We start from the raw sequence: 8,472 nt of genomic DNA on the forward strand, positions 1-8,472 counted from the left end.
TTCACTGCTCTCTGATTGGCGGTTTTATCACGTACTGGGCATCCACTCGGCCATAAGTTATAACACTAACACCGAAATGTCTACATCACATCGTAAATACACTAATAGCTAGTTACTGAATCAAAGTCAAATAACCCATATTTTGTAATTTCAATCAATTGATGACATAGAAAATTATAGTTCAATGTCATTACTATTCAATCAACTACGTCATAGATATTCTAATAGTTATATTCATGAGTCAGTTAAAGCTAGACCACCATTCAAAACCTGGAAACATTGGACAACTGTTTCGTCCTAGCATGGAACTTCTCAGCAGTGTGCATTGATAAGTCTTGCTAATTGAACGCTATACTTGGATCATAAGCTAATCTCGTAACCCTCAGGATAAATATACACAACGACTTGAACACGAGAGAAAAGGCGCAAAATATGCGAGAACCACTTTACTCCAAAGGTTCATTCATGTGCAGAAAATATAGGGTTTTTATAGTATTTTAGAAGGCCTTGGGTTTTCCTAAAATCTCTGGAATGTTACTAAACATAGTAGCAGTGCAGTAATCAGTCAATCAGAAACTCTCCATGTGACTTTTCATTTTTGCGATATTTCTAATAAAACTTCCAGTTGAATGCTGATTGGATAAAATGCTTCTTTATGTTTCCTGAGCTTGTCATGTCTATGACTAGAAATTTTCAGAATCACCCCAACATCATTCACTATACCACATGGGGGACTCGAAGCCAAGATCTTCGGTCTTGCGCGTGAACGCTTAACCTCTAGACCACTGAACCGACATCTAACAATATTAACGTTTAACTTCAATCTCCATAAATGCCACTCGAATTATAGATATTCATTTATTTTCAAAATTAAGCGCTCGCTCGCGAGACTGATAGATCCTGGGTTCGAATCTCGTGAGGCGAGATCATGGATGCGCACTGCCGCTAAGGAGTCCCACAATAGGACGAGTTGGCTATCCAGTGTTTCCAGGTTTTCCATCGTGGTCTAGCTTTCAATTGACTCATGATTTCAACTATAAAATTGATTAGCTAGAATGGCATAACCCTTCATAAACTAACAATAAATGAATAATTTATTCGTTCCTTTTTTCGGTTTTTTGTTTTTGGATGATAGATGATTCCATGACCTTAAATTAATTAATTTAAAATAAACTTTACACAACTTAAACTGACAAGGTTGGATGGATAGATGGATGGATGGATGTGGGTATGTTTACATGTTTACATTCCTTGACTTATTACTTGTTTATCAATAGGTGACAAAAACCATTCGATCATATAACTTTAAATGAGGTACCAGAAAACTTTTATGTTTTATATGACAGATGAACATGAATTTTCTTCATATTACTGTTAGTAATAATAATAATAGTAGGAGTAGGCAGTTATCTCATAACAAACGAAAAAACAAACGGCTACTATATAAGGACTTTTGTCTAAATTAGAGTGAATAGTTTCACGCCCCCCAAATGCCCTGATACGGCCGAGAATGGGGAGAGTACGCTCTCCCTCCCCAAATGCTCTCACATGGCCACACGTATATAACCTCTACCAGGAAAGTCCTACTCACTGCCTTCTCGTGCCACAGATGTTGTTTACGAAATTGAGAGGACGAAAAGCGAATGTCCGGCGCCTTAACCAAGTTGGTAGATATGGAGGATCCACCTAGGAAGTTGGAAAACCCTGATTCCAAACCAATGCTCCACATGGGCTCCAGTATCCTGAGGGAACAAATGGCACATGAATCAATTGTTGGTCACTGGCTATCATGGGAATGCATCGCCTCACGATGCTCCACTGCCTTGTGGATCAAACCTTTAGGTCAAAGGCTCCAGGTATGGCCCCCTAACAAAACCTCCTGTTTCGGTTTGGGCACCTGGGCAGTATCACAGCCCTCACACAAAGCAAATGAGATTTGTGTGGGTGCATATATATCTGGTGCCTCTTTGTACCAATATTTATGTGTTTAAATAAAATAAAAATAAATGAATAGTTTCACAGTATTTGGGCGCCAAGTTGATGTATGACATTAAATAGGAAGAATATATTTTGTAAAATCTCAGCTTTCAAGGAGATATTTCCTTGAAAAAGCTTGAACCAGATTGCTAGGCAAAATGTTGGATTTACTTCAAATTCATTCGCTGAGATTTTCACAAATATATTCTACCTATTTAAACGGTTACTATTTCAGAAAATAAATGTTGATTTCAATAGAGTAATTTTATGAATTATTTCAATTATCTTAGAAATTCAAATCACCTAACCGTTGATGCTACTTTGAAGTGGTGGTCGGGCTTGCCTATTGTAATGAACCAATCGAGCTATACTGGCTGGAACAATCGTTCCTCAAGGTCCTACCATGTCAGACAGGTCGGTTGAACAGAGGTAAGACTAGAAGCAACAAACCCAAGGTCCGAAGGCGAAGTCGTACTGCTGACTATACAGAGGTGTGATGACAGTAAGGTGTTTTCTTCAGACAACCGGCATGACAACGATGCTGCCTTCCAACAAGGAGGGGTGGGGTTAGAAAAGGTCGACCCTAAAAATGTACAACTCGCCTTATCCCACGGATATCCGTCTCCGGCGGCAAGGTCCCAACAAGTACGGAGCTAACACAAAAATTACCTACAAAATGGTCGTGCGTGACCGACACAAAGCAGTTGTCCCTTAGACACTGCGGTCACTCTCTCAGGTCATTAAGACCACTTCTAATCCGACTTTCTTTTCAAGTACCTCCAGAAGAACCCTTCCACGGTATGGGCAGCCGGGAAGTGATAACTGCTCTTATACCTCTAACAGCACTCAAGATCACTGACTGAAATACAAATCAACTACCACTTTAATCACCACATATCAACTATGTACTTAACTTGAAATTACGTAAACTGTGTAATGATTTGTGTTAATACTATTTTCATATAAAAAAGAAATGAATTTATGACATAATAAAATGGTATATTACTTGATTGTGATCTAGTAGATTATAAGATTAAGCTCTGATCAATTCTCTTTGGTTTGAGGCAATCAAAAACAGTATTATAAGTTATCATACAAAACAATGTAACTTAAATAAAAGTAATCTGTACATACTGAATGATCTACACATATTTTTTGATTGAGATCATGAATCGATTAATGTTAGACTACCATTGAAGAGTCGAAGGTAGTGAACGGCTGTCTTGTCCTAATATAGGACTCCTCAACAGTGCATAGCAACGATGTCGCACGTGGGACTCGAACTCAAGACCTTCAGTCTTGCACACGAATGAGTCAGTATCCGACGGTGTCAATGTCTTATTTGATGGTATAACACTGATCGATTCATTATCTCAATCAAAAACATGACAATCTCAATAACTCCATATCGTTAATTACATACATTTGTCGAATGTCAACGAATAACAGTATTTATGACTAATTTTCATAACTTCTTAGCCACATTATATAACAATATACAAAGAGATTGTATGGAAACACTCTGACTGCAACTGGTCAGTCTCTCTCTTATTGGCCATATGTGCATACTGTGCGTATTGCCTCGATATAGTCTTAATTCATAAGCATTGTAAGCAAAGATGGATAGTGACTAGCAGTGGAATCCAGGACGCACGTTTCGTTCGATAGGAAAATTCAAACAAACAATACTAAATGAATTTAAACTTCACCCCATCGCACAAGCAAGTGGCTATCAGGACTCAGTAGCTGAGTGAATAACGCGATGGCGTTTGAAGCGAAAGGTACTGGGCTCGAGTCCTAGAGTGAACATCAACTCTGAGATGTAGGTACATCCAGCTGATGAGTCTCAAATAGGACGAAGTGGCGCGCGTCAAACTGGATTCCACTGCTAGTCACTATCCATCTTTGCTTACAATTCTGACTGCGTTCACAAATTTACTCCACAGAAAGACTATAAGAAGAGTTTGCAATCATTGAAATATGTCTACTTGAAAATAGATACCCCCCCCCGAAAAATTCTTCATTAAGTACGATAAAATATGGATCATGATACCGTTGAAAAGACAGAATAAATGCTTCATTAAAGAATACTTATATGGTTGAATCATTAACCCTTTCATCTGAAATGAATTGCTATCTAAAATTCAACTGTATAAATCAGTTTACACATACATGTATACAGATCAACTACGGTGGAAATGCGGAGAGAAGAATGTAAATATGGTGATGCTGGGATTCAACAAGCATCATCAATCACAAGGAATGGATCTCTATGGAAACCCTGGACAAGATTCAAGAAAAGAAGAGCAAGAAGACAGCGATTAACAACAGTTGAACAAGAGAAGATAAATTCAAGACACAAACTGAATATACAGAAGCAAACAAACAAGTGAAGAAGAGCGTTAGGGATGACAAGTAGAAATACATGAAAGAAGTAGCAATGAAAGCGGAAAAAGCTGCAAGAGTAGGAAATATGACACAGCTATATGACACGACGAAGAAAGTAGAAGGGAAATATAGTAAATTTGAGTGACCAGTCAACGACAAAGAGGGCGAGCCATTCACTGAGATTCAGTAACAGAAGAACAGATGGGTAGAACACTTTGAAGAACTTTTGAATAGTCCAGATCCACCATGAGGCGTCATAATTCTTCTGTAAGAAGATCATTCACCTGCCAGGGAAGAGTTTAAATTGTTTATTCTGGTTTACATTTTTTAGCAAGGTTGTTTTCTATTGGGTGGGGTTCCAGTTCCTATGCTTTTACCCGGTCTTTAGACTGGTAGTAGCCTTGGAAGAGCTAAAGGTAAAGTTAAATAACCCGATTAGAAAGATATATTTATCGAAAGGATGCCTGAAGTGGGTTATACTTGAATTTCCTTAGTTTTTGTCTGATAAGCTGCAAAAACGCTTGTTTCTAGTATCCTAATTCTTACTTCTGAGCTTTACTCGATCAGTCTATATTATATAGTCTATCCTCTGTTTCGAGAATAGAATATCTCTTTTGTTTTTATACTCTTCTAGGATATTCATATTTTTAACCAGCTGAAGAGGAAATTAGGAAAAGACGTTGGAAGTGGTGGATCGGACATACATTAAGGAAATCACCAAACTGCATCACGAGGCAATCCCTAACTTGGAATCCAGAAGGGAAGCGGAAAAGAAGAAGGCCAAAGAACACATCACGTCGGGAGATTGAAGCGGATATGAAAAGGATGAATAACAACTGGAAAGCACTGGAAAGGATTGCCCAGAACAGAGTTGGATGGAGAATGCTGGTGAGCGGCCTATGCTCCTCTAGGAGGGGTAACAGGCGTAAGTAAGGGAACGTTTGAACAATTTTATTTCTTTTGTATTGTAGTCTCTTAATATTACTCTACCTCTCCATTTTAACTCAGTCTATTCTACTATGGTTATAGGTTGTAAGTAGCTCAGGAGAATCCATGAAATAAATGAATTCATGTTATTCTGCAATGATATTTTATTCCTTCTTTATTCAAGTTTATATACAAGGAAGGCCTATAGAAAGAAATTGCTGTCAGTTCATCATATATAGTTCTTTAATAATGTTTTACAAAATGACATCATGTAATGAGGGTTCGAATCCGACAGAAACTACCAGTTACCCCGAGGTTGTAGACATATTTCTCTGATGAGTGCCAGTTAGCATGAATCGTGAGTTAAACAAGGCTTTCTATTCAATCAACTAACATTAAAACACATTGTTTATGATGTCCAATCGGTGAGACTCTAGTTTATGGACGACCTTTGAGAGACGCTAGAATGACCTTGAGAGTGCCCACATAATAATTAGGACCAAATGAAGGTTATTAAACCTGTGTGAGGAGTTCGAATTATGATTTACGGTTCATGGTTAAGGTTAGGAATTATACTTCAGGTTTTCATCATGAACTGACATCAGCTATAATGTCAAATCTCTATTTATCCAAATGGATGAATTCATTTCGCGCCAAAATCAGAGACCTGTTATTTTATACCTGCTTGGTTCATCCATAAATTATAGTCTTCCCGTCCAATCACTTATGTTAGTAGTGACATTGCAAGTTATCCACCAGAACTCTACAAGTTCTAAAGACTAGCAAATTATCTATCAGCCTATGTTCGATATGTTCGATATCTATTATAAATGGTCACCAGTTAGATGAGTTTACATTATGACTAATACATAACCAATCTTATTTAAGATTAGGTCAATATTGTCTTGTCCTATTAATATTTGATATATCTATCTATCTATCTATCTTCAATTGACCTAACAGATTAATCATAACCATTATCATTTCCCTTATAAATTCAACCCATCTAATAGTAAACTATATTTGATTACGAATAAGGATGTAAGCAACTGACGAGGATTGACAAAATATAAGGACTTTCCATTACTGTGTTACAGTAGTTGATATGTGTTGTAGTCAAATTAAAATTCGAAGAGCTAAATATATGAAACATTAAACTGATTTTGATGTAGGTTTGTACTCTGAGCTGGATGGTTTTGTCGTAGAGCTTTCATCGTCCTTCTGAATGACATCATCAGTACAAACTTCGGGTAGAAGTGAAGTATTTGAAGTTTGTGCTGATGATTTCGTTCAGAAGGACGATGAAAACTCCACAACCAAACCATCCAGCTCAGAGAACAAACCTACGTCAAAATCACCCACCTGAGCTACAAATCTTCTCCACCATCTCAACATTAAACTGAAATTTTACATAATTTAATAGTTGACTTCATGGGTCAATTAAAGAAAGACCATTATGGAAAACTTGGAAGCACTGGACGGCCGTTTCGTTCTATTATGGGACTCCTCAGCAGTGCGCATCCACGATCGCGCACTCGCGAGATTCGAACCTAGGACCTACCGGTCTCACGCCAGAGCACTTGACCGGCAGAACACTTACTTTTATTAGCTTATAAATATGTATGTTTATATATTCTGAATATTTTTGACAGTATAAATTATATTCTTATTTATATTTCAGTAGTCTTGTTAATAGTAGTATATTCATAACTTGTCACAATAAACTAAATTATAAATAAATAAAAAGGATTGTCATTGTTATATACCCTGTTGTTTGTTTGTGTGTATGTGTGTGTGTGTACATAACATATTTCTATGTGTGTGTTACTGTAGGTAAATGTGTATATATGTATTGAAACAAGTTAACCGTATACTCAGTTCAGTCTAATCATAACTATGCAACACCAAAATAAGTGCAAAGAAACAAAAACAAATCCGAGAGAGAGAGAGAGAGCAAAAGACACAAACATGAAATTTTGGAATCTATTAGAATAGTTCAGTGTTTTCTTCTTTCTTTTTTTAGTTGCCAATGTTTGTCTAATTAAGGTCAAATTCATCATGGATACAATTAACTCGATTTTCAATGATTCATAAATGTTATGATTTAAATAAACATTAAATTAAGATTATAACTAAACAAAAATAAATAGTAGGTAGTAGGGGAATCCAGTTTAACGCGCATTTCGTTCCATTCGGGATTTGTCAGATGGATGTACTCACCACGGGACTCCAACCCAAACGCTATCACGTTATCCACTTATCTACTGAGTCCTGATAGCCACTTGCTTGTGTAATGGGGTAAAGTTTAAATTCACTTAGTATTACTTGTTTGAATCTTCCCATTGATGTTTAGGACTGCAACTGGTCAGTCTCTTATTGGCATATGTGCATACTGTGAGTATTGCCTTGGTATAGCCTTAATCCACAAGTATTACAAGCAAAGATGGATAGTGACTAACAATGGAATCCAGTTTGACGGGCGTTTCATCCTATTTGGGACTCGTCAGCTGGATATACCTGCATCTCAGAGTTAATGTTCATTCTGGGACTCGAACCCAGTACCTTTCGCTTCAAACGCCATCGCATTATCCACTCATCCAATCATTTCGATATCATCTTTTTTTCTTTTTTTTTGTTTTTCATTGGATTTAAATATATTCTACCTTATCATGTTGTTGTGTATTCAAAAACAGTTTGTTCTCTCCTTAAACCTACCCTGGTAATAAATGCTTATTATCCAGAGTGGTTAGGTGTCAAGTTGTTTTCACATTATTTTATCATTATTACCCTTGTCTATTTCTTAACCTTATTACCAGTCTAGTTGACCTTTTATTTCTATATATAAATGTTCTTAACAAGTATATGTGTGATCAGATTGTTCGAAATGTATTGCGCTAATATATCACATAGTTCTGATAATCTTCGTCTTCTTATTACATTATCGAAATTAATCAATTGAAGCCTTAAATAACAATCGGAAGATATAAATAAACAACACCAAGTGAATATAACTTCACTTCATTGCACAAGCAGGCGGCTATGAGGACACAGTGGGTAAGTGGATAACGCGATGGCATTTGAAGCGAACGGTGTTGGGTTCGAGTCCTAGAGTGAACATCAACTCTGTGGTGCAGGTACATACAACTGATGAGTTTAAAATAAAATGAAACGCGCATCAAA

The 8,472-nt window shown here is 36.9% G+C and overlaps 1 non-coding gene across 1 annotated transcript; it reads right to left on the reverse strand.

Annotated features, from left to right (window-relative positions):
• Nucleotides 1-7,826: 7,826 nt before the first annotated feature.
• Smp_tRNA_01636_Pseudo_TTG.1.1 lies at nt 7,827-7,898 on the reverse strand. The gene has a single exon. It is a non-coding gene (tRNA).
• Between the last annotated feature and the right edge of the window lie 574 nt (nt 7,899-8,472).

The sequence above is a fragment of the Schistosoma mansoni genome, chromosome 4, assembly GCF_000237925.1.
Source record: "Schistosoma mansoni strain Puerto Rico chromosome 4, complete genome".
In the NCBI taxonomy this organism is placed as follows: Eukaryota; Metazoa; Platyhelminthes; class Trematoda; order Strigeidida; family Schistosomatidae; genus Schistosoma; species Schistosoma mansoni.